Raw genomic sequence first — 27985 nt, forward strand, 5'->3', positions numbered from 1 at the left:
TCGTCTGCAAACTTTGCCACCTCACTGCTCACCCCTCTCTCCAGGTCATTTATGGTTGAAAAGCACTGGTCCCAGGACAGATCCATGGGGCACACCGCTTTTCACCTCTCTCCATTGTGAAAATTGCCTATTGACAACCACTCTCTGTTTCCTGGTCTTCAACCAGTTCTCAATCCATGAGAGGACCTGTCCTCTAATTCCCTGACTGTGGAGTTTTTTTAGTAGCCTTTGGTGAGGGATTGTGTCGAACGCTTTCTGAAAGTCCAGATATATAATGTGTACGGGTTATCCCGCATCCACATGCCTGTTGACCTTTTCAAAGAATTCTATAAGGCAAGACTTAACAGAAGCCATGCTGATTCTCCCTCAGCAAGGCCTATTCGTCTATGTGAGGCATTCCACCATCTTACTTGGTATAGCCTATAGTTTTCCGGGTCCCCCTTCTTTCCCTTTTTAAAGATCTCAAAAGTTCTTCAGATCTTTAGTTCTTTAGTTTAGTTAAAGATCTCAAAAGATCTTTAAAAGAATTTTAAAGTTCTCAAACTTTTAGCACTGGGACCCACTTTTTAGAATGACAATCTGTCCAAGACAAACAAGAAGTGGTGTCATGGTGGAAGTGACATCATCAGGCAAACTAAAATAAATCAGAATAAATAATTAAAGTAAAACAAATAATTAAATTAGCAGAAGCCAGCCTTGTTCCACCAAGTGAATTTCCTCTGTGGCCTGCCTGCAATAACACCCTCCCCCCAAACCAGTAAGGTTTTCAGCCCTACCCAGTGCCCAGTTCAATTTAAGAACTGATCTGTTTAAACCAGATCACTGTCAGGATCCACCTGGCTTTGCAAGTCTCAAAAAAGTTCACCTTATCAGCTGAAGCCTCTGTTTTGATCCTTTTGAGGGGGGGAGGCTGCCTTCTGGAGCACTTGTTTAGCTCCAGGTGCATATGATCAGGACCTGGTGGCTTCACATTCCCCTTTGCCTGACCTGACCAAGTTTGGTTACTTGTGAGTAAAAGCAGCCGTGAGGCTTAGTTTCGCTTTCCATAGGGCTCAATACATTCATCTGCTTAGAGGGAGGGACTTCCCTCTCAGGTGTTTTTGGGGGCTGCATTCATTGGATCAGGACCATTCTGGTGTCGTTGGATTCCTCTCAGCCTGCCCTTTCCAATGGACTAAGGCAAGTTCACCTACTCATGAGTAAATGCGTGCTACAGCTCACTTTCATTTTCCATAGGAATCCATGCATTTTTTGTTCTCCGGTTTTTTGACCATAACTTTTGAACGTAAGGAGATATTTCACTCTGGTTTTTTTGCGTTGTATTCCACTTGAAATTCCACATCCAACGGTATATTACATGATGGAGTTACTCCTAACCACCGCGATTTTAGCATGTCACCCCCATGTGCGTCACCCCCCCAGTGTGCATCACCTGGTGCAGGCCACACCCGCCGCACCCCCCAAGCGGAAGAAGGGTACATGGTATGAGTGCTAATGGTACAAGGGGTGAAGCTTGGTAGGGTAGGAGCCTAGTGGCACCCGGTGGGACTTGAGGTTGGCACCTGGCTGGTCAAGGAAAGAGCCTCTCTCAGGGTCAGAATCTGATGGACACTGGGGATGAAGACGCAGCAAATAGCAGAAACTTCTAAGCCAATGCCTTTGTGATTCTGGTCCCTCAGACTAAGATTTTACTTCTTCCCCTGGAGATACTGAAAAGAATATGAAAGCCCTATAACTTCTGATCCTATCTGGTCCTCTGACAATCCTGACTTCAGGTGCAAAAATGGCTAAGGCCAGATGGGCACACCCCTTTCCCACCAAGATGACTGTGCAAAAAAGGAGTTACAAATACAGGGATCGATCCCCAGACCCTTCACGATTTAACGGGGTCCCAGAATTATGAGCATATGGAGGCAACAGCCACTTTCATCTAGCCATTTAATTAAAGGCAACTACTTGCACACACAAAAAGTAGCATATGCTCATTTCATTTTATTAGCAACCTGACTCTCTACACAGCATGCCAATAAAGCTATCGATGAATGTCATGAATCCAATTCATTAAATGGCAAGGGCTCGCGACGGGGAGAAAAAGAGTGTGGGTGGCAGAAGGGTTAAAATAGCTCTCTGCACACTGGACATCATTAATGCCTTTGTTAACTCTGCTTGAAGGAGCTTTGGACAGTGAAACCACCAGCAAGGTCTGTCAGAAAGTCTTTCCATTAACTTTAATGTATTCTATAGCAGGGGACACATAGCACAATCTATCACCATGCAGTCTAAATGAATTTGGCAAGGAACCCTTTTCTACCCGAGGTGTAGAAATGTCTACCCCTCAAGGTACCACCCACCCTACTTTCTGCGATGCAGATGTTGACCTATTAATTCCTATATTTACATTTGCGTCCTTGAGCTGTTTCAAAGAGCCGGAGTGGTCAACAGACAAGTAAATGGATATTATTATCCAATAATAAACTATCACTGAACAGTTTTCTCACCAACTCATTGACTTGCAATCATGGTTTTGTGCTATTACCACAGGACTGGGTTGTTTGAAAGTGTCCAGCCAGCAATCCACTCCTTCACCACCATGATACAAGTCCCATTGCTGTTTGGGGTAAGGTTATTCAGGGTTGGACTGTCATGCAGAAGCGTTTACAACAGTGGAACAGATTGCCACTGTTGTATAATAGCTGACAACAGAACCATTTTCTGAATGCTACTGCAAGAGGTGGCAGCGCTCCAACCCCACCATGCCTGCTGGAGAAGGTAAGGCAGCTGAAGGCAGTGGAGGGAGTGGCCAGGGAGAAGAGAGAAAGGGGGGGGCAGGGAGGCTATGGGACCAGGTTGATCATGGTGATGGCATGCACCAGATCCAATCCCCTCTTTTAACAGCTTCCCCGTCCCTTTCTTCTCCTCAGATGTCCGTCAGCTGCAGAGCTGGCTCATTTCTAAGGAGACCCGTTGCAGAATGAGAAGCTTATTCTCATTATTAAGTTACCCTGCATATGCCCGATCTCATCTGATCTCGGAAGCTAAGCAGGGTCAGGCCTGGTTAGTACTTGGATGGGAGACCGCCTGGGAATACCGGGTGCTGTAGGCTTATACCATAGTCTTTCGAGACTGAAGGTTGCCAACCACCATTTTTAAGGGGTAAGGGGAATTCTCCTTTAAAACTTTCCTCTTGTGCCCAGCTGGATCACAGTCCATTTATACACTGATGTTGAATATGAATGTAATATTCAATATTAACAGTATGTAACTGTTATTACTGTACAGTATTTAACTGTACAGTATTTGAGAGTATTAACAGTAGTAACAGTATTTATATACTGCTTTTCAACAGAAAGTTCACAAAGCAGTTTACAGAGAAAATCAAACAAACAACTAATGGCTCCCTGTCCCAAAAGGGCTCACAATCTAAAAAGATGCAAAATAACACCAGCGGACAGCCACTAGAAAAGGCACTGTTGCTGTGAGGCGGGCCAGTTATTCTCCCCCTTCTAAAAAGAGGAGCACCCACTTGAAAAAGTGCCTCTTACCCAGTTAACAGGGGTATAAATTCATATGAATATGGACACAATTTTTTAGATCACTTTCTTTTCGTTCCTTTAAAAAAGAAATCTAAATATTATTAACTAAGAGTCCCGTGCCATTTTAAAAGACAGATTTATTGTAACATAAGCTCATGTGGCCAGGACTCGCTCATGCGTTTATTTATTTTAAAAGATGTGTATCCCAGCTCTTCTAGCCAAATGGAAAGCCTAAGGCAGCTGACAAAACACAATAAATCAATACAAAATAAAAATAATGAAACATCATAAAATTAAAGCAATCAAATTACCAAACAGCAAAAGAACATCACAGCAGCAAAACCAACAATCAAAAGCCAAATTCTATAATCCCAGAGCAGAAACAAACAAACTGCAATGCTATACACGCTAACCTGGGACTTGGTTCCATTGAACTCAGCAGGACTTACTTCTGGGTAGACATATGTAGGATTGGGCTGTACATCAATAGAAGGCTTTGCAAACATAAAAACATTTTTCCCTCCTCCTAAACTCCAACCGAGAGGGACAGTCCTGGTCTCAAACTGCAGGGAATTCTGCAGATTGGACCCCACAACAAAGAAAACCATGTCATGAGTCGACACCAATTATATTGCCAGTGGTGATGGTTCCCAAAACAGAGCCTCCCTCGATGACCACACAGGATGGGCAGCTTCAGGTGGGGAGAGACGGTCCTTTAAATAATTAGATCTCAAACCGTTAAAGGCTTTGAAGTTCATCATCAGAACTTTGAATTGTGCCCAGAAATGTATTGACAATCAATGAAATACAATGTTGTAGCTGTTGTGCTTCACTGAAGTACAACAGGGGTGTGACATACCCACATGGCCCCTGGTGCCAGTTAAGAATCTGGCAGCCATATGCTGAGCCCATGGTAGGTTTTTTTTTTTCTTCTGCAGCAGACTTAACACAGCTGCCCCTGTGGAATTTGTCACCATGACGGCACCTAAATATTACCATGACTTGTAACTTTAGGCATTTTAAATAAGAACATTGTAATGAAAGTGAATAATGAGAAGAGCCATATAATTATTCTGGCAGAGTTATTAAGATAATTCATTTTGGGAAGCACAAGTTACTGAAAGTAACAGCCTGGAAGTGAAATGTGACCAGAGTGTATATTTTTGTTTCTTCTGCTTCCTAGTGATTTGTGTGTCACTTGTTTCCAATGGGTCTCCAATCATTCTTGCAAATTAAAACATTTCCAACCTTCAAAATAATGTTTTTAAAACCACTTTAATTAGGTGTCTACTGCTGTACGAATCTGATTTCCAGATGTTAGCTCTGATGGTATCAGAGAGCTCTTAGAGGTGGGGAGAAGGAATCACTTGACTGATAATGTTTTGTGAATGCAGTGGCAGGGTCTACACCTGCTACTATGTTCATAATATAATAATAATAATATACAGTATTTATATACCGCCTTTCTTGGTCTTTATTCAAGACTTTATTCAAGGCGGTTTACACAGGCAGGCTTATTAAATCCACGCAGGGATTTTTACAAATTGAAAGAAGGTTCTCTCTTTCAAGAACCACCACATTCAAGATGTTACACTCCGATCTGGTTTAACATTCTGGCCTCCATCCTCCCACGCTCCGAGCAGATGGAACAGCTCAGCTGCAGCTTGTCAGCTGCTTCAAGGTCGCACGGTGCCGGTGGCCTCGAACTGGCGACCTTGTGGATGTTAATCTTCAGGCAAATGGAGGCTCTACCCTCTAGACCAGACCTCCTGCCCTTGTTCATGGCTTTTTGGGTGTGCAACCCCAGGGACATTCCCCATATCAATCCTCTGTCAGAGAGTTATGTGTGTCCAGATTTGTTTCCTTTCGTGGCTGGATCAGAGAACCTTTCTGATGGCGAGTCCTATGGACCTTTTGTGACAATGGATCTTCTGAACCTGGCGCAAGAGGTTCAGTGATGGCAGAAATTACACATTCCTGATCTTGTCTGATCTTGGAAGCTAAGCAGGGTCAGGCCTGGTTAGTACTTGGATGGGAGACCGCCTGGGAATACCGGGTGCTGTAGGCCTATACCATAGTCTTTCGAGACTGAAGGTTGCCAACCAACACATGGACAGAGTCTCTGGTAGAACTGGCCAGCGGCTCTATGTGTGCTCCAGAATTGCCCAGACACTCCGCCAACCCAGGTAAGTTGGCTGAGGGCTGGTTTGTGTGTGTGTGTGGGGAGGGAGCAGGGGATGGGAATCAGGCTGGAAGAGTGGATCTTAGCAGTAAAAGCAGATGGTGGATCCTATCTTCCCTATTTTTCCCAACCTGCCCTGCCCCCTTCCTCTCTTCTTACTTATGCCAGCTACATAGCTGGAGTGCATCCATGGAGACCCAGAGGTGGCCAGAAAGCCTCCCTAGAGGTAAGCTTAGCTAAGTTAAAAAGTATTTTATTACCTCTGGTCACACCCTCCCCACCACTGAATACAGTACATTGCATACAATGGTGGGGGATAGGATTGGGCTGTCAACCAGCTAAAGGTGTTGCCACACATGAGGCTCTGGCTTCAATGGGTTTACAATGCAAATGTATAATCTGTAATGACCAGGAAGCTCATTCACATTACAAACACTGCTTCCTGCTTTCTTTCACATTAACAATGCTTGACTGCCACTAACATGGCAGCACAACATGTCAGGGGATCCAACCAGAAGCCTCTGGGAAGCTCACAGCAACAGGGCATGTAGCAATAGCCATTTCCCCACTGCAAACTGGAGACTTCACAGAAATACTGTATAATGGGTAATATCTATTGAACCAACCCATCATGAATTTGTCTGATGCTTTTTTAAAGCCATGTGAGCAAGGGCCATCGCTGCAGCTTGTGGCAGCAAATTTCATGTGTTTGTTATTGTGTGAATAACTTCCTTTTGTCTGTCCTGAATCTCCTGCCCATCAATCAGGGTAAGCCCAATTTTAATATTAAGGGAAAAGGAGAAAAACTTATCTCTTCCATTTTATCCACACCACGCAATGTTTTAGAAATCACTATTGTGTCCCCTCCCCCTCCACCTTTTGGCATCTATTTTTCTATAGTCAAACATCCCCACTCTTTCCTGGTAGGAAACATGCTCCAGCCCTTTGATCATTTTGGTTGTCCTCTTTTCACCATATCCACTTGCTGGGTGCAACTCACCTGTGTGTCTTCAAAAAGGTTTGCCAAACACACACACACACATCCATTTTCCCATGGAACCGGTCCTACCAGAATGCCAGTGTCTAATCACATTTTGATAGCAAGGTGTTTTCTTAGGAGCCTGCAGGTGAAGAAGCCCCTGGCTTGTCTGTTTTAGTTCTGCAGATATATCAGATTGGGCTGATTACAGCAGTCATGCAACGTTTGAAGTCAACTGGTGGACTGAGAGAATGGGAGGCGGGAAGCTATTAGACCTTTAATTCCAAAATTGGCATCATTACAGCGCTCTTTATGAGAGGGATGAAATAAAATGCATAAAATACCATGCACAGCTGCAGGTGGAAAAAAGGCAGAGTGAAAATATGATTTTATTCTGACTTGTCTCCCAGCCAGCACCTGTCAATACATCACCCATCGAAAGGGGTGTGTGTGTCTAAGTAAATTGGACAGTAAGTAAAGTAAGACAGTAAGACAGTAAAGTGGACAGTATAAATGTTATAACTTAAGAAGCATTTAATATTTAATATTGTAAGCATAAACTTGAAAAAATGGGAAATGTCACAGTATTGCATTCTCTCCCAAAATTATTCATTATATATCCCATTCAGGGGCTGTTTCTTCATGCTAGGTCCTATGCAAGATTTTTTCCAGTGCTTGGCAATGATGATAACATCATCGCTGAGCGCTGCAGAAACACTTCTACGCAGCCACGGTAGGGGTCCATGTGCTCCCCTCAAAAGTAAGAGGGAATATGGTTGGAGGTATAAAAAACAACAAAAAGACCTTAAAGATTACATTAAAAATTATTTGCAACTGCACTTCCTTGAAAAGAGACAAGAGTTGGAATCTGTCCAGGTGGGCTTCCTTGTGTATACAAACAGGATTTGTTAATATGGCCCACATGACAATAAGTCTGGATTTCGAGACTGAAGGTTGCCAACTAAACCCCCCCCCCCCGGGGACGGACGGACTGTCCTTTTCTATCTGAGAAATGATGCAATTCACCTTGTACCATAGGCATCGTATAAGTCATTGATTCACTTTAACATAATTAGTTTGTTGAGTTTATATCTCGCATTTTCCCCATAACAAAATGAGTCAGAGGAGTCTACATGAAGAATGGGTAAAAATATTTTTAAAAATCAACACTATGCACAATGAGATCAGCCAGCTCCATAAGCTGTTTTGAAACAGGAATGGTTCAGCCCTTTTCCTGAAGTTCACCAGATTTTGAGGGAGGTGGGCCTCTGTAGGGCAGGTCTATTCTCTAACTGTACGTGCAAAAAAAAAAGCCGCCATGATTTGCATGGTTGAAATATTCAGATACACTGAAATAGGACTCTCTGACACTAACTAGATTAATGGCTTTCCATAGATGCTTTCAGGCTCACAGGGCAAAGGCAGGTGCCTTGAACAAGAATAATCTATATAAAACGTACAACATATGAAACTTTCTCCAGAATATTCCAGTTCTCTTTAACTGTACTGAACTGTCTTTCACTGAGCCTTTGACTGTTAAAAGTGATTCTTGGCATACCACAGAGCTCGTCATCTTCCTTGCGCTTGTGAAATTGTTAACTAACCCAGTCATATGCCGGTTGATTCAAAAGTAAGTATAGGGGCGTGCATCGGATTGCAGCAGCTGAAGTCTGCTGCGTCAATTTAGAATGAAATGTCCATGACTCAACAGAAACACCTCAAAGCCCATGGGGTCTAAAACCACAGCCCTGCATGTTGCTCCAATTTTACAGTTTCTTCTGACTCCAGCTGAAGACTCAGCAGCAAATGTGAAAATCATGATAATCACAGGAGTTGCAAAGGCAGACTGCACTGCAGTATTTCCTACCTTAAGTATAGAGAACAACACTGCCAATTTCTTGATCACAGCCAAACAAAATACGGGTGTTTTTCTTCTTTTCCATTGCTGACATTTTGGAGGTCCATATATCTTTTCCCTGCAGGGAGAAAAGCAGCTGGGGGGACTATATCAAATGGGCAAATGGCTGATAGGGAAAGGATTAGCAGCCCCACCTCCCCCTGGTGCTTGAATCAAGTGCAAAACCACTTGCAGCTGCATTGCATGCAAAAAGCCCCCTAAACAAAACATGATGCTTCAGGGAAAAGAATGACAGAACTGCAAGTAATGTGGAATTTGACCCTGACCTGCAGGGTAGTTAATGTTTCCAGAGCATATGGATGTTGATACAAGCCTTCCACCTGCTATTGGAAAACCAGCTGGATTAGGCTACCCATCACTTATGACATGAAAGAACTGGATCGAGAGGAGAATATGTATCTGCAGCTTTTCAGCCGATCCTTTAAACCATCTTACGTAATATACAGGAGCCTTTTTCTTCCTGACTGGATAATAATGTGTGGCTTGTCTTTATGCCTCCAATCAACCTCCTAAGCAGGCAGAAGTTGACAGAGTACTTTTAAAACACAGCAATAGGCATTCTGTGCACCAGAACGGTTTTTCTTGTTTTTTCCCCAGTATCTAGTGGTGTCTGCAATTGTTCCTCCTCCTCAAGCCAAGCAATGGTGCCATCAATAAAAAGGAGTGATGCATTCTGTTCCATCTGGATGCCTTCCCACCTCAGATTTGTTTGGGGACTATTGCTCTTGATCAAGAATGATAACACACGAGTGTTTAATATTCCGCACTGGATGCAAAGCAGCTGAAGCACAATCAGTCAGTGTCACGGGGAGCCACATTGCCATTTAGGGAACTTATTATGACTTAGCTTATTGGTCCCAAATGGGGCTGGCTTCTGAGACTGCAAAAATTGCCATGATAGGTCTTGGTACAGCTTTCCGTTTACAGACCTTCATCCAAAAACACATGTACTGCTCTAATGGCTCCTTAGGAATATAGTAGAACAGGACAGGTATTTTCAAATGCTCTGCCTTCAAAGAACCTTTAATACATCCATTTATATTTTTTTCACATTTTTATACCACTCTTCCTCAGGGAGTTCAGGGTGATATACATAGTTCCTCCCCTCCTTTTGTCCTCACAACAACCCTATGAGATAGGTGAGGCTCGGAGAGTGACTGGCCCAAGGTCACCCAAGACATTTCATGGCCAAGCAGGGATTTGAACCTGGATCTTCCAGGTCTAAATCCAATTTCCAAACCACTACACCATCTTGGCTCTCTGAGGCTGAGGAAACCCTAGTGACTGTCATGGAACCTCTGCTTGTTGCCAAGCATTCTGGGATGTGCTCTCATGTGCACATTGGGTCTCCATGGGGGCTTTAGTCAGGTCTCTTTTGCCTCCTGAACAATTCATGTTGATTCAGTGCATCCTAAAGACACGCCCAACATTCCCTGTGACTGCACATTGCAAGGGACAATCAGTGATAGTAAGAAAGTTGTCACTATTGATCTTCTTATTGAGGAATACTCACATGCTTTTTGAGGAAATTACCCAAGATTCCCAGAAACACAGTCTGAAAACAATTGGAACTGAAGATCCTACTGTGTGCTAAAATATACATTGGGCCCTCTGTATCCACATGGATGCCAAAATCCATGGATGCTGCAGTCCACAGTTGTGCCACTGAGAAAATGGTGACAATTGCATACATTGCATACATTTGCATAAATCTGCATTTATGCATTTGTGTAAATCTGTGCAAATTGTGTGAATTGCCCGAACTCACATTTATTGCCTAAACTTGTGTGAAGGAGGCAAGTGCTGCAGTCAAAGAGAACTGTGAAACAGTGGAAGGCCACAGCTGGGTAGGTGAAAAATTTTTTTGAATACATTTCAATCTATGGATTGTTAAATCCATGGATACAGAGATTGTGGATACAGAGGGCCCACTGTATAGCTCCCCTCCTGGAATTTATGATCATGATTCACAGACAATGCTGTGCTATGGAGGGGTAGGTGGATAACGTCTTCCTTTTCAACTCTGTTACTGGTGCAAACATATGACAATGCTAGCAATATGGTAGGTTTGGTATGTTACTGCTTTTCATATTGCAAGGCTCAAAACAGTATAGAAAGTACTGTTAGGAGTCATGGCTTTTGCCTTCATCTGGCACTCTCCATTTGCTTTGTACTTCAATGGTTTAATTCAATTTTTGCCACTGTTTGAAGGATGAATGGAACTTTAATTTCTAGTCTACACACGTTGCTCTGTGCAAGCCAGATGTGTTCTTGGTTGTGGTTGCATATCCTTCCTCTGCAGTCCTCAAGATCATTAAAAGGTGTCACAAGGAATGTCCTGCACATGCATGGCTCATTCCAGTTGCAGACCTGTGTTCTCGCCATTACAAAGCCCTTCTCCTTCCAGTCTGAGACTATGTTTTGAATAGCTGCCAGTGGAAAGAAAGGACAACAAAATCAATAAAATAAATCAGTAAATCAGTGTAGCAGTGCAGGAGGGCAAAGAGTGGCTGCCCTGGGAGTAAAGCTCCCCCTGCACAGAAGATCTCCTTGTCCCACCCACCCTAAAGTCCCACCCACCCTTTATCATCACCTAAAGTCCCACCCACTCTTTATCACTGACCTCTATACTGTACATTGAGACTGAAGTTGAATGTGATGAAAGGAAGGAGCAGGACAATTTGTACCCCAATACTGTTACTGCTGAATCATGTGAAAGTTACCTGAATATGTCCTGCTTCTTTTCTTCTTCCCATTGTTAACTCTTACTCTATAGCAGTGATGGCTAACCTTTTAGAGACCAAGTGCCCAAATTGCAACCCAAAACCCACTTTTTTATCACAAAGTGCCAACACAGCAATTTAACCTGAATATTGAGGCTTTAGTTTAGAAAAAAACAACTCATACATTAACATCTTTTACCCACTATTACTTGTAACCCTTAATGAACTTTTCCTCTAGAAATTTGTCCAATCCCTTCTTAAAGGCATCTAGGCAAGTTGTCACCACTGCTTCCTGTGGCAAAGAGTTCCACAGACTAATTACATGCTGGGTAAAGAACTATTGTCAGGGAGGGGGTGGCTGCAAGACCATGCCACTGCTCATTTTCTCAAACAAGAAAATATATATTTTTTAAAAGCCCCACCCACAGAAGTGGGCTCTAAGGCTGCAATCCCAGCCACTCTTTCCTAGGAGTAAGCCTCATCAACTCTAATGGGGCTTACTTCTGAGTAGACATGCACAGGAGCAGGCTCCAATCCCAGGCACTCTTTCCTGGGAGTAAGCCTCATCCACTGTAATGGGGCTTACTTCTGAGTAGACATGCACAGGAGCGGGCTCTAAAACTGCAATCTCAGCCACTCTTTCTTAGGAGTAAGCCTCATTGACTCTAATGGGGCTTACTTCTGAGTAGACACGCACAGAGCAGACTCCAATCCAAGCTTGCAGAACTGGCAAAATTGAAAACAGAAACAAATGCGGGGCAGGTGGAGGTGAAGGGAGAGGAGGAGCAGACTCCAATCCCAGGCACCCTTTCCTGGGAATAATCCTCATCCACTGTAATGGGGTTTACTACTGAGTAGACACCCACAGCAGTAGCTCCAAGGCTGCAATCCCATGCACTCTTTCCTGGGAGCAAGCCTCATCGACTCTAATGGGGCTTACTTCTGAGTAGACATGCACAGCAGTAGCTCCAAGGTTGCAATTCCAGGCACCCTTTCCTGGGAATAAGCCTCATCCATTGTAATGGGGTTTACTACTGAGTAGACACGCACAGTAGCAGACTCCAATCCAAACTTGCAGAACACGCAAAATTGAAAACGGAAACAAATGTGGGGCAGGTGAGGGTGAAGGGAGAGGAGGGCAGTGAGCGCAGGGGGCGGAGGGAAGCAGCCCTCCCTCCCAACACACAAAAGCCTCCGTTTCCTTTAAAGGGACACGCAGCTTCAGCACCCCTCCCCAGGCTGCCTGGCTCAGCGCTGCGTACCAACAGAGACAGCGCTGCGTGTCCTGCGTGCCCTGTCTGGCACGCATGCCATAGGTTTGCCACCACTGCACTATAGAAAGCAGAGCCAAGTACACCTATATTGTTTCTCCAGTGGATTTCATTTCAAGAAACATTTGTATTCCTGTTCCTAAAAGGGGGGGGGGCGACATAAATGAGGCCTCCTGAAAACCATCATAGAAGTAATGAATGCTATTTGCTTATGTTGATGTGAACACAACCAAAGCCTTTGCTGGAAACTCACTATTGAGAGTCACTAGGCCTAGAATCTATCTTTCTTTCTTTCTTTCTTTCTTTCTTTCTTTCTTTCTTTCTTTCTTTCTTTCTTTCTTTCTTTCTTTCTTTCTTTCTTTCTTTCTTTCTTTCGGAAAGCAACACTCCTAGCATTTTGTAGAAGCAATTTACTTATTCATAGAAAGCCATCATACTGTGTAAGGTATAACTGCTACTATAGGGATTTGTATATCCGATACTGCTTTTATAGCCCTGATTCAACATGTATGATTTCTTACATCCTTTCGCCTAGAAAGAATGAGGTCAGGCACTTGGAATGCAGTGAGCTTGGCTTGTACATAACATTTTGTACCCAGCGGTTGAGTCCTACATTCATAATACATGTATGTACTACCTTTTATGACTGGTACATATGTGTGCAAATTATGGCTCTTACTTGCAAAATATACACTAGCAGGATCCCAGTTCTTCACCAGCTGATGTTCATGTATATTTTGCAGACAAAGGATGTGATTTGTATATGTATGTGCCATTCATAAATATTGCTAGGTGGGTTTAAAAAAAAAACAAAAACTCAGAATCAGTTCCCCAGTACAGAACAGAATGTACAAAGGCGCACTCAGTAATTTACTGCCAAGAACAGCCTGGATTTCGATTAAGTAAAGAAGATACTACAGATAATTCTCATATTTAGAGACAGGCATTCTAACGTGGCACTTACTTTACTCACCCTGCAAATGCAAATTAAAGCTCAAAAATCTCACCAAGTAAATCGAGTTCCAGAAATTCTATTAAAAACATTTTCTTACAAGTGGAATTACTGAGGAGGATGGGAAACAATTTAAGATTAGTTTGTGGAGAGCTATTTAGCTTCACAGACATCAATTTCCTCATGTGAGTCTTCCTAGACTAGAGCCAAAAAGCCCAGTGAATGCCATGAGAGTTGTCTTATTTGCCTAAGAATACTTTTCTCTGTGCTAACTTGGTCTGTGGGAGTGGGGTGGAGGCAGGGGCTGCAGCCTAAATTCAGGTTACTGTGATAGGCAGATGTGCAGTGACTTAATTTTTATATGGTGTCTCCCCACTAAATCTGCTTAAAATCCAGTTCTGAGGCACTTCATAGTCAAGCCATATAGCCTGTGAATGAGCATGATCATGCTAGCCAGGCAGCACAATTCTTTTGGGTTGCCCCACTGGTGGAAGGAGTATTTTGCAAGCACAGAATGCTGTAAAGCAGTCACAAAAGATGCTCCAGCAGCAGGCAGAATAGGGTACTTACAGTCAGTTTCTGCTAATTGTGGATTTGCTACCCACAGATTCACTCATCTGCAAGGAGGAGTATTGCCACCAACCTCTCAGTATTTATAGGTTCTTCTCAGCTATTTTTGATATTCAGAAGCTCTCCCAGGCCCTCAAAGCCACCATGAAGCTATTTGTGGGCACAATTTAAAGGTCTCCGTGCCACTTTGAATATCTCTGCTGCAGCCAGAATGTCAGCAGAGCCCTTCAGAATGCAGCAGAGACCCTCAGAATGCAGCAGAGCCCTTCAGAATGGCACCCACAAGTAGCACAGACCTATCTGTGCCATTTTGAAGCTTCCATTTCAAAGGGCTCCATGCTACTTATGGGTGCCATTTTGAAGGTCTCTGCTGCATTCTGAGGTTATCTGCTGCCATCCTGAAGGTTTCTGCTCAGTGGTGTAGCTGGCTCCTCTGGTCCCTGGGGCCATGACTTCATGCCCTGGGGCCATGACTTCATCATCACCCTTGGAAGTGCCTGGCCCAGGAGTAATTATGGTGATGTCTAGACATTACTTCTGAGTTACGGTGAATGCCTGCAAGGGGAGTGTAGGAGAAGGTACTGCAGCAGCAAAGAGGCCTTTTGACATCCCTCAAGGCATGGTACCCAGAACCCGGAACCCTCCAGCCCCTCCCTAGCTATGCCACTGTCTCTACTGCCACACTGAATGTCTCCTGCTGGTAAGTTAGTAGCAAATCTCCAACTGGCACCTCTCCCTAACCCCATTGATCCCATAGAATCAATGACCCCCTAATCGTGGATTTGGCATCCACTGGCGTTTCCGGGAACCTAACCCCAGCAGATAATGAGAGCTGACTGTATTTCTTAAGCACCTGAGAATGCAGGCACTGGAAGAAGCAAAAGTGAATAGATTCTGCCTGCAGGCTTACAATCTGGCATTGTTTCTTGTGTCTGTGTGCGTGGCTTTTTGTTAAAGAGATATTTTGAAACAGAAATGTTGACAAGAAACAACTACAAAATTGGCTTTTTGCAAACAAAACAAAGTTTGTGATGGAGAAAATCTGAGATTCCTGATCTCTCTCCAAGCTGGGTTTCACTGTTAAGTAAGGTTTGTGTAGCCTTCACAATAGGAGAATTGTTAAAAAATAAAATAAACTCCCAAGTAGTGGCTCTAGAGGGTAAGCTAAGAGGATTTATAACAATTTAATCCATGTTGTCAAAGATATGGAAATGCTGTCTCGCTCATGGGAGGCTTGCCAGAACTGTTCAGCTTTGCTTGACTTCCCCCTTCCCTTATCCTTGCAACATGGTAGACAATGCACTGTCACTTTCTGTGATCCCAGATGGCTTGTCTGCATTTCGAACAGAGACAGCCATTGGCAAAAGGGAGATAGAATCGCAGTCAAACATGTCTGCATTTCAGATCAGAACAGACACATTTACTGTTTGCTCTCTCTCCCCCGGAATTCACTGGAAATATTTACACACAACAAATAGAGCTTGCAAGTAGCGATGTTTTCGAGGATTAGCATTTGCGATGACAGATGGGATAGCAAAGACCTCGCCTACGGCTGTGTGGATTTACACCTACAATATTCCTCTCCTTCCGGCTGTAGGGATTTTTAATTGGAAGCGTTAAAAATGATGCAGTATGATCGACGTTAAGCCCCCTATGTATGTTGTATACACATAATGATCCCAGAGAATACAAAATAGACCATGATACTAATAAGAGTCTTTTCATCAGAATTTCTCCCCAGATTTGCAGGTTTGCACTTCTTGCTCCTGGAATGGTACAAATGAATTCACTACCGGTCATTCTTTCATTTTTTTAAATCCCATACTTTGTTTAGCCTGCTGCACTTGCGCATTTTGCTGCAGTTTTCAATTTGGGGGTTTTTTTTTTTCCTTACAGACAGCCAAAGTGCATTACTGCATAATGCACATTGATTAAATCAGTGCAACTGGGGAATCTTGATGTGATCACCTTGATTGCATCAGTTTCTTTTGCATTCTGATTTAATCAGCACACTTTTACGCATTGATCAAATCACTGTGGAAAAGCAAAACATGATGCATCAAGATCCCTCTGGGAAATAATTTAGGGTCCAATCCTATCCAACTTTCCAGTACAGGTGTAGCTGTAATGCAGCCCCAAGGTAAGGGAACAAATGCACCCGTACTTCAAGGAGGCCTCTGAGACTGCCTCCCCACCATAGGATGCAATGCATGCCTCACTGGCACAGCTGCACCAGCACTGGAAAATTCGATAGTATTGGGCCCTCAATCAAGGTGCATGCATGTTGGTGCACATCACTATAAGAAAAACAGTAAAGAAAGCCATCTCCACCACAGGGTGACAGGCCCAAGATTCACTGCTTCATAAGTAATACATTGATGAGACCTGGTTGAAGAAAAATAATATTACCTTCAAAAAATGTTTAGCAGTTCTCAATATGTTAAACCAAGAAAAAAGTGGTACTTATTTGCCTTCCCCCAATTCAGTTATCATAAATACATACGATGTACTACCGCACACACAAGCTGGTGTCTCCCAAAAGTCTTTTAGATGTTTTAAAATGTACTGGCAGCCACTCCTGTGTTTTTGCCATAGTCTCCTATTTTGAACGTGCTGGAATGCAAACGCCTATGAAATCACTTTGTGGTGAAAGGCCATCTGGCAGCCGTGGTGCAGCTCTGGGAGCTACTAAGATTAACTGATCCAGACCTCTGGGATCTAGGCACGATGGTATTATGCTGGTGTCCAAGCTGATTGTAGCTCAGAGCTTCTCCTGTCGCCCGAGAGAGAATCTCCTGTTTACATAAGGAGATCGGAATCTAGGCCACAATCAAGACAGGTAAGTGGGTCAGAGAATTTGAAAAGGATATGAACAGAGCAAGTGAAATAGCTAGTCTGTGAGGTTAGATAACACCTGCCTAGATGACAACAGAACTCCCAAGCAGACTGGCTCTCTATCTGCGGCCTGAATTGTTTGGCAGCTGAAAGAAAAAAACGCATTGGGGAAATAGTGGTGGCAGGTTTCCCCTGCAATAGACAGTGGCACAAACAGAAAAAGAAAAGGAGTGGGGAGCATAAAAGTAACAATTGGGAATATGCAGCTGACAACCTGCTATGCTTCAGACTCGATAATTTCTTGTGCTTCAAACAGATTAATCAGTAGCAAAGCGACTGGGGTGTGTTTTATTTCTTGGTATTTCAATAGACTGCCCTTGATGTCTAGAACAGGTTGGTGCTTCATCCTCTTCTTGATGACTTGCATCACAGCTTTTAATAAAAATAGGGAATAGCCATGATTTCCTACTCCCTGTGAGAAAATTGCATATTTGCCATTTTGGATAAGTGGACTGAGCAGGCAAGCAAAGTGGAACCAGCAACAAGCAGGCAAACATTTTAGGCTGCAGTCCTAACCGACTTTCCAGCACTGATGTAAGGGCAATGCAACTCCGAGGTAAGGGAACAAACATTGCCTTACTTTGAGGGGGCCTCCATGACTGCCCCCCAACTGCAGGATGCAGCACATGCCCCACTGGCACTGCTATGCCCGTGCTAGAAAATTGGTTAGGATTGCACCAACTGGGTGCAATCCTAACCCCTTATGTCAATGCTTTTCACACGGGCATAGTGGTGCCAATGGGACGTGTGCTGCATCCTGCAGTTGGGTATCACTCACGGAGGCCTCCTCAAAGTAAAGGAATGTTTGTTCCCTTACCTCAGAGCTGCATTACCCTTATGTCAGTGCTGGAAAGCACTGACATAAGGGGTTAGGATTGTGCCCTTAGTTGCTTCCAAAAAAAAAAGGATGGCATAATTGCCCACATTGTCTCGCGAAGAGACAACCGGGCACAGGCTGCAAAACAAGGGGCCCAATCCTATCCAATTTTCCAGTGCTGGTGCCGTTGTGCCTATGGGGTATGCGGTGCTTCATGTGTTGAGGAGGCAGTCTTGGAGGCCTCCTCAAGGTATGGGAGCATTTGTTTCCTTACCTTGTGACTGCATTGTGGCTGCCCTGGTGCTGGAAATTTGGATAGGACTGGGCCCAAGAAATTCAGTTGGCATCCTTCAGTCTCGGAAGACCATGGTACCACGCTCTGAATAGTGCTCTGGAACAGTGTCCTCTCCAGTGCGCGAAGCCTGGGTAAAATAGGTATGGAGGATAGACTGTTACCCATGCAGCAAATCCCCCCTCTCCACGTCGCTGAAATGGTCCAATGGAAAGGCAGAAGCCAATATGGTTGGTTCCAGTGACGTCGGAGGAGTTGCCAGAACGTGACTGTGTTCAGCCATGAACTGCCTCTGAGGCTGCCCAAGAAGACATCTCTGCTTTGCATCATTTAGGGGGTAACCAACCACATAGGTTAGGCCGGTGAAAGGGATTGATGTCCCAGGCAGTACACTGTGCATGTGAGACGCAACAACGATGCACAACACCTGTTCAAAAATTGTACCTGCTTTGGAAGAGAGCTGTCCCAAAAATGCAGTGCAGGTAGAAAGAAAGCAGAAAGTTTGCATACATTCACAAATGTTTTGTGTGGGCACAATCCGCTCTTGGATGCACCATGCATCCATATCAACAATCTGTCACCAGCCTGAAGAAGAAGAAGAGATGAGCAGTACTTTGATAATAAGGTGGCTTGGACTAGGAGTGCATTTAGGCAAGAGCAAATTTAGGACTACATCTTGTCTAACGTTCCAGACAAAATGCACCAAATACTCCGTCATAGAAACAGAAAGCAAAGGCCGTCTGTAAACACAGTAGTGCAGCTTCCTTCTGTGGCACCCAGACCCTTTTTTTCTTTCAGTTTGGCTTCAGTGGACAATTTAAATTCCATGCATGATAATGAATTAGCTTTTATACTGAGCAATGGCCTGGCTATTGCTGAGAAAGAAGCAGCATTCCAAAAATAGCTCTATTCCAGAACCTGAACAGGGACTTTCCACTTCCCCCATGTGCGTACACACCCACAGACTCACACAGGCATGGCGCAGTTCCTGGGTTCAATTGGGAACTGCATGGGCAGTTCGGTAACTCAGTTGCCAACTTCTCTGAGGCTTACACTGTGGGAAACAGGCAGAAACTCCTGAGAGGACTTGGGGGGGGGGGGGTTATGCACATGCATTTTTGAATCACTCATACAGTTTTTAAGACTCTTTATAGAGCAATCCTATGTGTGTATCCTCAGGAGTAAGCCCCACTGAGTTCAACAGGACTTACTCCCAGGTTAGTGTGCATAGGATTACAGCTTTATAGCCCAATTCTAATGAAAGTCTGGTGTAGCCTCTGCTGCAACCAGCACATGACTAGAAGCTGTTAGATGTCTCCTCGGGGTAAGGAGACTTTTGTCTCCTTACCCCGAGTAAAACCCAAGCAGCCTCTATGGAACTTCTCAGATCTGTGCCAGCAATATCGTTGGTGCAAATTCAAGCTGCCCAGTGTTGGGGGGGGAAGACTCAGGAGGGGGAATAGGATATGGCAGACGCCGCCTCCACTGTTCCTGCCCCCCTCCTGGGCCAGATCAGCCCTACTCCACACCTTCCCCTGCCCCATGATGACCTCCGCCCCTTCTGCTGGCACACAGAGCACCTACCTGTTCCTGTGGGCACTGGCCTCCACCTGGGACTAGCAGGCCAGCACAGGCCTTTCTGCCAGCACCAGATTCCACTGCACTGCCACAACGTGCCTTATGGCACATTTGCAACAGCGCATGCACCCACCCTACTGGCAGAGGCCAGGATAGGTTTGGACCGTTAATCTCTCATAATCTCTCTTTATCATTTCTTTCAGTCGACCTATAGGGTGGTAGAATTATTCTGAGTACGTAGATCTAGCCATGAACCAGAGCAATGAAGTAGGGTTTCAGACAGAGCTCTTGGTTTCCTGTCCTACCTCGAGATCTCCAGGGCATGAGCCTGGGATCTTCTGTGTGCACAACAGCTGACCTATAACTATACTATGGGCCCTCCTTATTGTGCTTGGCATGTATGTAAAGCTATAGGAAGCTGCTACAGGAAATCTCAACCCAGGCCCTCCAGCAGTCTTTACATATTCTTGGGCAGGAGGTCTGGTCTAGAGGGTAGAGCCTCCATTTGCCTGAAGATAACATCCGAAGGTCGCCAGTTCGAGGCCATGGGCACCGTGCGACCTTGAAGCAGCTGACAAGCTGAGCCAAGTTATTCCATCTGCTCTGAGCGTGGGAGGATGGAGGCCAGAATGTGAAACCAGATCAGAAAGAAACATCTGAATGTTGTGGTTCTTGTAAGATAGAACATTCTTTCAAATTGTAAAAATCCCTACGGGGATTTAATAAGCCTGCCTATGTAAACCGCCTTGAATAAAGTCTTGAATAAAGACCAAGAAAGGCGGTATATAAATACCTGTATTATTATTATTATTATTATTATTATTATTATTATTATTATTATTATTATTATTATTATTATTATTATGGCATCCCATGAATCAGAACTGTTTGCCACAAGCCCGCACTGCAAGAGCTCTGCTGCCCACCACTTGGCCTACATTTGGAAGGTTTGAAGGTTACCTAGGTTTCCACGGGAAAGGAACTCAAGGTGGATGACTGCAGGCAGTCAGTGCACACAGTGACTGCGTGAATCAGTTCCTAGGTCCATCTTTGGGACATATTCCTTGCTGCGTTCTTTTCAATAACTTCTAACCCTTTTTGGGACAGCATGTTGTATTATTCAAGGCTGAATAAATTATACATTGTTTCCCAGGTTATTATTAGCAATAGGATGGACCCATCTAAAATACAGTGAACAAGCAATTACAGGAAGAACCGCTAGGAGCTACCCAGACAGACTCAAAATATGTGCATGAGCAGATAACCCAGCATTATCTAAACCTGTAACAGAGGACCACATTTATGGCCAGCCTGGAAGCTTCTAGAAGCATCTTATTGGCTGTGGTTGGAAGCAGAATACTGAGAGAGAGGGAGACCAATAGTCTGAGCTAATAGATGTTCTAATGCTCTGAACACATAGACACAGATGCACACATCTGTTTCCCAGAGTGACACACATTTTGCAAAGTTGGGGCAGAGAATTTGCATTTCAGAATATGCATATATTATTTGTTGTACTTTCTGCTTAATCAGGAGCTTAGGAGACCAGGGTGCCAAACTGTGCCTTTGAGCAGCAAGGTTGGAACTGGCTATGAGAATACGGCTTTGTTCTTTTCCCTTCTTGGTTCTGTGTAATGTGACGGCGTCCACAATTATCATCAGCTTGGCCCCTTGTGAGATACACATCCTACTCAATTTTGTCTCTCCCAGAGGTTCATATACACAGGTCTGACCCCTAGGATATTAGGAGCCATAGGTGAGGCCTGAGCAATCAATATATTGAAAATGAGCTCTGTGAGCCACATATAAAGTATCTGTGCTATTCTCCTCTTCAAACAGTCTGTGGTGCTTTAATAATGATGCACAGTGTTTGGGAGATGGCAGTCCTATCATTAATAACACCATTGGGGGAACAAAAATGCAAGCTGCTGAGTAAAAAGAATGGTCCTGTGGGAAATCCCTTCATTTCCAGGAAAGGGGTCAAAACCACATCACGGCCCAGGCTGTGATGCTTTTGCTAATGCTCAAAAGTGCTCTGTGGCATAGGGCCCTGTGGGCTCATTCTTAACCCTGTAATGCACTATTCAATGTGAAGGGCATCACCCTGCTTTTCCATTGTGTTTACTCTTTGATTCCATTGAATCCAGAATTCATACCAACACCCAAGGCCAGGTTTTGTACTAGCAGAGGCCCCGCTGATTTCTTGCAGTTATAAAAAAGTGCTGTTTAATCTGCTGCCTGTGGTGTGCTTGGCACACCACATTTTAAACCTGCCAGCACACCACATTATGTGGCACTCCACATAATGCCAGCGCTATACCATATGCTCAGTGCATTATGCTCCTTGCTTCCAGCTTGTTTTCACACATCGTCTGTCCAAGATGTCAGAGCAATCTGACATTTGATTGGTGTCTCTGTGAAACCCTCCTGGGGATTGGGACCAAGCCATACTTCACTCTGGAAGCAATGCTAGTGTCAGTGGAACTATCATCAGTGGAACCACAATTACTCTCAGTGGTGGAGCTTGTTCCAGGCTCATCAAGAGGAAATATGAGACTTAATTATGGCAGTTTAAAATGTTATTTTAGCACTCTGAACACCAAGTTTCCCTGTAGCACAGTGGTTATTAAGATTAGGTAGTTTTCCTTTCAGTGATCATAGAGACTGTGATTCTCTTGAACTCACATTCTCCAGAGTAGGCATGAACTGATCTATACCAGGCTTGCCCAAGAGAAAAGTGCAGCCCCAGAACTGACTGCACTGATGGGTGCAAATGTGCAAATGCAGGGACATTTTTGCTTACTGCAGTACATTCCATTGAGACACTTTTTGAAAGAGATTCGTCTTCATGTGAGAAACAAGGCCAATTCCACAGTCACCCTGCACTGCCCAAACTCATGTTCTAGTAACGCAGGGTGCTTTCTGGCAGCACAAAAGCCGGGGCACTGCCACAAATGGTGAGTGGTGCAGCATGCACAATAGCAGCTCCAGGAATCTCCACTGGCCCTAAGTTGTCAGCGGGGCTGGACCATAGGTGGGGCATTTCAAGATAAGAAATGTGGGTGCATTGGAATCTGGCAGTCACATGCACCAGATCCTATCTCTCATTTTTCGGCTAGCACCATCCCCTGGCTCTCTTGGACTTACATCAGTTATATAGTTGGTGTAGATCCAAGGAAACCCATAGGCCATTAGGGGGCCTAGGCAGAGGTAAGGGAAAATATTTTCCCATACTTCTCTTGATTGCACTCCCCCCCCCCAACCCGGTAGCACATCTCCATGGCATGCACACCTCCATGGCATGCTTGCATGCAGGGGATAGGATTGGGCCAACAATAAGTATACTGTAATGTGAAAAACTGCTCCCCACTTTAGGGTTGCAGCCATTCTGAAGGTTGCAGCCACCAGGGCAAATCGCTGGAAGCCTTGAGCAGGTGACAGTGACCCCTTGAACCTTCTCCAGTCTGTGTTGCTGCCAATAAGTCAACATGTGAGAGATGGAATGGGGGAGGATCATGGGCTGTTCAGGGCAGGGGGTGGGCCAAGCTGTGTGATCTTATCCCCTCCTTCCTGGCACTGACCTGATCTGGGCATGTGCGGCTGCTGCTGAGCTCCTTCCCCTCCTGCCCCTCCTGACCCAGCCCTGGCCCACTCCTAATCCCAATCTGCCCTGATCCTCCCCTGAAATGCCACCAACCTACTTGCTCCAGCAGAGGTTCTGAGGCCCACCTCTACTGGTTTGTGGCTTACCGGCTCCTACGCTGTTGGTGTTGGGCCGCAGAACAATGAGCTGGAGCTACAACACAGCAGTCCTGATTTTACACTGGCAGATAGTGAGAGCCATCACTACAAGGTCAGCGTAGGATTAGGCCATAATGGGCAATGTACAGAGGACAGATGTCAGGGGCCTGCCACCAATCCATTCATGGTTCCTTGGTCCATAGAAAAATTATCATACTGAGTGAGACCATTGGTCCATACTGCCAACACTCATTGATAGCTGCTCTGTAAAATTTCAAAAGGGGTCTTGCCCCAATCAATCTGGAGATGCCAGGGATTGACCCTGGGACCTTCTACTTGCCAAGCAGCTGCTCTTCCAACGAGCTACAGCCTTACAAGACCATTTTTGAAAGAAGATTACTACATCCGTATTCCAAATAAGACTGTACTACACAGGCACGCGCCACTTAACAACTGTTCGCTTAACAACAGACAGCGTATGCAACAGTGGTCAAAGTACAACAAAGAGGCTCTTAATGAGGCAGTCAGTTCTCCCATAGCTTGCAGCAGAGTGTCTGTTTACGCAATGAAGAGGCTCTTAATGCCAAGAGGCAATCTATCTCCAGTAGCCTGTGCAGTCAGCTAGTGTCTGGCAGGGAATGTCTGTTTACACCACAAAGGCAATAGATTGGGCTGAATGTCTGCTTAATGACCTAACTGCATAACAACGGATCAAATAACTTATCCCAGTCTTTAAGTGGTGCACACCTGTACGGTTATACAAAGGCATTACATTACAGGCCATTTTCCTTTGAATCCCTTTCCAATAAGAAGGAATTTGCTTTAAAAAACAAAAAAACAAAACACCTGTGCCTGCAATGGCTGTTGTATTGAGCCATCTTCCACAATACTAAGATCTCTTTCCTGTTTGGTTACTAACAGGTCAGACCCCCGTTCTAGAAATGTGTCTGGGATTTAATTTTTTTTTAAAAATTAGACTTAGTTAGACTTAGTTAACGTTGAACTTCATTTGCCATTTTGTTACCAGAATCTGTCTCAGCTTCCCAATGAGAAAGACACGCTGCGGCAGGCAGGCTTGAGGAATGTACTGGCATGGCTTTGAGGATGCCAGCTGTCGGGGCCCAGTGCCTCTAGATTGGCAATTCAGAGCCTGAGCCTGTTGGCAGGCTGAGAATAAATGCATTCCGACCCGTAGCTTTGCTTAATCCATCTCCATGACAAGGAAGATGGCCTCCCACCTTGCTTTGAATGGCACTGTTCCCCCTGCCACGCTAATCTTCCACTAGGTTTTAGAGCATTGCAAGCAAGGCTTTCTCCAGGTGAACAAAGAAAACAAGAGCAGCAGTGGAACTCTGCGGAAAGCATGTTTGTTTGCATTTGTAGAATAATCTGTAGATCCTTAATGGCCACAGTGGATGTAAACTCCCCCATTGTCATACAGCAGCCTCTTTAATAATGTTATTGTTCAAAGATATCATGATTATTGGCTGAGCTAGAAATAGCATCTTGGTGGTTTATTTGAGACTTTATTGAACAAAATAATAGGAGTCAAGAATCAATATTTGGGAGGTTTTCTTTGAAAGTACAACCCTAAGTAGCTCTCTCTCGCTCTCTCTCTCCAGTTTTTCTCTCCCCTCCATTTCTTTCACTCTCTTCTGTCTTTTCATAAAAACATCATGCAACAACCTTGAAACAACAAAAATAAAATAGTGGTGATAGTGCTGGTGCAACCCATCTGAGCTCAGGACACCATCCAGTTCTATGTAAGGGCCCATCAGCTGAAGGGGTGTGTGTGTGTGTTTACTACCAGTTTAACTGTCATGGCTTCCCCAAAAAATCCTAAAAAGAAAAGTTTGATGAGAGTGCAGGAGGTCCTTGGGGAAGGACCATGACGATTAAGATCTGGGTTCAAGAATCCGCTCAGCCACGAAGCTTCCTGGGTGACTTTGGGCCAGTCACTGTCAGCCTCACCTACCTCACAGGGTTGTTGTGAGGACAAAAGAAGGGCAGGGACAATGTATACCACCCTGAGCTGCTTGGGGGAAGACTGGTATAAAAATCCTGGCTGCCGCCGTCGTCACCAGACCAATGGAGGGCAGGGAGTGTGCAGGGAGCATCCTGCGCTGCCTGTCCCCACCAGATGCTCCCTGGGCGGGGGCAGCGTGCCTCCCTCTGTACCCACCACAGATGCAGCCGTGCGCTTGGGAGTAGGCAGCACAGGTCGCTCCCTGCCCTCCATCAGTCTGGTGACGGCAGCGGGTGGCAGTAGCCAGGACACCCCCGCTCTGCTCCCTGCCTCTGCGGGCGGCAGAAGTGAGTGCGTGCAGCAGCTCTGAGTGGGCATGGGGAGCGCTGGGCCAGCAGGCTGTCCCCCCACCACCCTGCCTCCTCCGGGTCCTTGTGCAATGGCTGGGCAGGAGGCGAGGCTGCCAGGAATCCCAAAACCCCACACCCCAGGAGGTACTGCTGCACCTCCTCCTAAAGAGGGTCTACATCTGAGTAAATCTGCTGCTGCTTTCCAGTTTCTTTCACTCCCCTTCCACCCCCCCCCATCTGACTCCCTGCTTGATGAAATGAAACCCCATGGGCATCTAAATCTCCCCACTGTGCAGTGTCTTCCCTGGGCAATAACTGTTCTTTCCAGTTTCTTTCACTGCCCTTCCCCCCCCCCCATCTGACTCCCTGCTAGATGAAATAAAACCCCATGGGCATCTAAATCTCCCCACTGTGCAGTGTCTTCCCTGGGCAACAAGTGTTCTTTCCAGTTTCTTTCATTCCTCTTCTTCCCCCCTCCCTTCTGGATTTGACTCCCTGCTTGATGAAATGAAATCCCATGTGCAGCTAAATCTCCCCACTGTGCAGTGTTCTTCCCTGGGCAAGAGGTGTTCTTTCCAGTTCTTTCACTCCCATGTGTTTTTATCAAAGAAGAAAATCTGTAATGATGTGGCCCTTCTGCCAAAAAGTTTGGAGACACCTAATCTATGAGATAGATCTATGGTTTTTAATAAATTAGAGTCTGTACAAAAACAGTTTTTGCTATGCTAAGTATACATACTGTATATACTATGTATGTATACTGTGTTTTTAATACTTACTATGTCTTCAATAAATCGGAGTCTGTATAGTTCTTATATAACAATTACTGGGAGGTTATTTTTCAGGATCCGGCCTCAGGTAAAATCACGCAAAACAAGACCCCCGACTTATCCAAGGGTCATAGAAAATTCCATGATTTTGGGCTCAAAACATGCCCTCGACTTATCTGTGAGATAGACGGGTGCCTGCGGTGGTTTATTTCTGGCTCAATGCAAAGCTCTCCTACCCCAAGATTTTGACAAACCTTTCCCCTGAGAATCTGGGCTATTGCCAGCCCTTGCTCTGCTTAACATGCTTCATTTTATTCAAACTACATATACTTTTTCTTAATTTGTTTTCCTTTACTTTTGTGAATACCTTTGTGAACCACAAGTACTATGTTATTATAGCACAAAATCAATTGAAAATACAAAAATTACAATTTCTTAAACAAAAAAAACTTGATGGACTTTCAGTGACGTCGCCAGGGGGGTGCAGGGGGTGCGGGCCGTACCTGGTGACGCGCACTGGGGGGGTGACGCGCAGTGGGGAGGTAAAGCGCTAAAATCGCGGTGGCTATGAGTAACCCCATCATGTTATATACTGTTGGATGCAGAATATCCAGTGGAACACAATGCAAAAGACCAGAGTGAAATATCTCATTTTTAACAAACGTTATGGCCAAAAAACCGTAGAACAAAAATGCATGGAGCCCTATGGAAAGTGAAACCGAGCCATATCACGCATTTACTCGTGAGTAGGCAAACTTGCCTTAGTCCATCGGAAAGGGCAGGCTGAGAGGAATCCAAAGAGACCACAATGGTCCTGATCCAACAAATGTGGCCCCCAAAAAACACCCGAGAAGGAGGTCAATCCCTTCAAGCAGGTGAGTGTATTGAGACCTATGGCAAGCGAACCTAAGCCACCTGGTCATGTTTACTCGCAAGTAAGCAAACGTGCCTTTGCTCCTGGGCAGGTCAAGCAAAGGGAAATGTGAGGCCACCAGAATGGTCCTGATTTGATGGAACTGGAGCTCAACAAATGCTCCAGAAGGCAGTCCCCCCCATAAAAAGAATGAGAGGCTTGACAGCTTAAGGTGAATCTTGTTCTGTTTTATGCTGCAATCCTATCCACACTTTCCTGGGAGTAAGCCCCGCTGACTATAATGGCACTCACTTCTTCTGAGTAGATAGGCATAGGATTGGGCTCTCAGACTTGTAAAGCCAGGTGGGTCCTGCTAGTGATATGCTTGCAATATAAGAACTTGAACTGGGTACTGGGTAGGGGTGAAAATCTTACTGATTGTTTTAGGGGAGGAGTGTTATTGCAAGCAGGTACAGAGAAAATTCACTTGGTGGAACAGGGCTGGCTTCCCGTTATTTAATTATTTGTTTTACTTTAATTATTTATAACTATTTATTTTAATTTGCTTTATGATGGGTCCTGTCATTCTAAAAAG

At 44.8% G+C, this 27985-nt stretch overlaps 1 protein-coding gene and 1 pseudogene across 1 annotated transcript in view; both read left to right on the forward strand.

Moving 5' to 3' along the window:
- VWC2L (von Willebrand factor C domain containing 2 like) overlaps positions 1-27985 on the forward strand; it is a 139256-nt gene that overhangs the window by 91180 nt on the left and 20091 nt on the right. The gene's annotated exons all lie outside the window — the stretch shown is intronic.
- LOC136637175 (5S ribosomal RNA) lies at positions 2985-3103 on the forward strand (annotated as a pseudogene).

This window comes from Tiliqua scincoides, chromosome 1 (assembly GCF_035046505.1).
Source record: "Tiliqua scincoides isolate rTilSci1 chromosome 1, rTilSci1.hap2, whole genome shotgun sequence".
NCBI lineage: Eukaryota > Metazoa > Chordata > Lepidosauria > Squamata > Scincidae > Tiliqua > Tiliqua scincoides.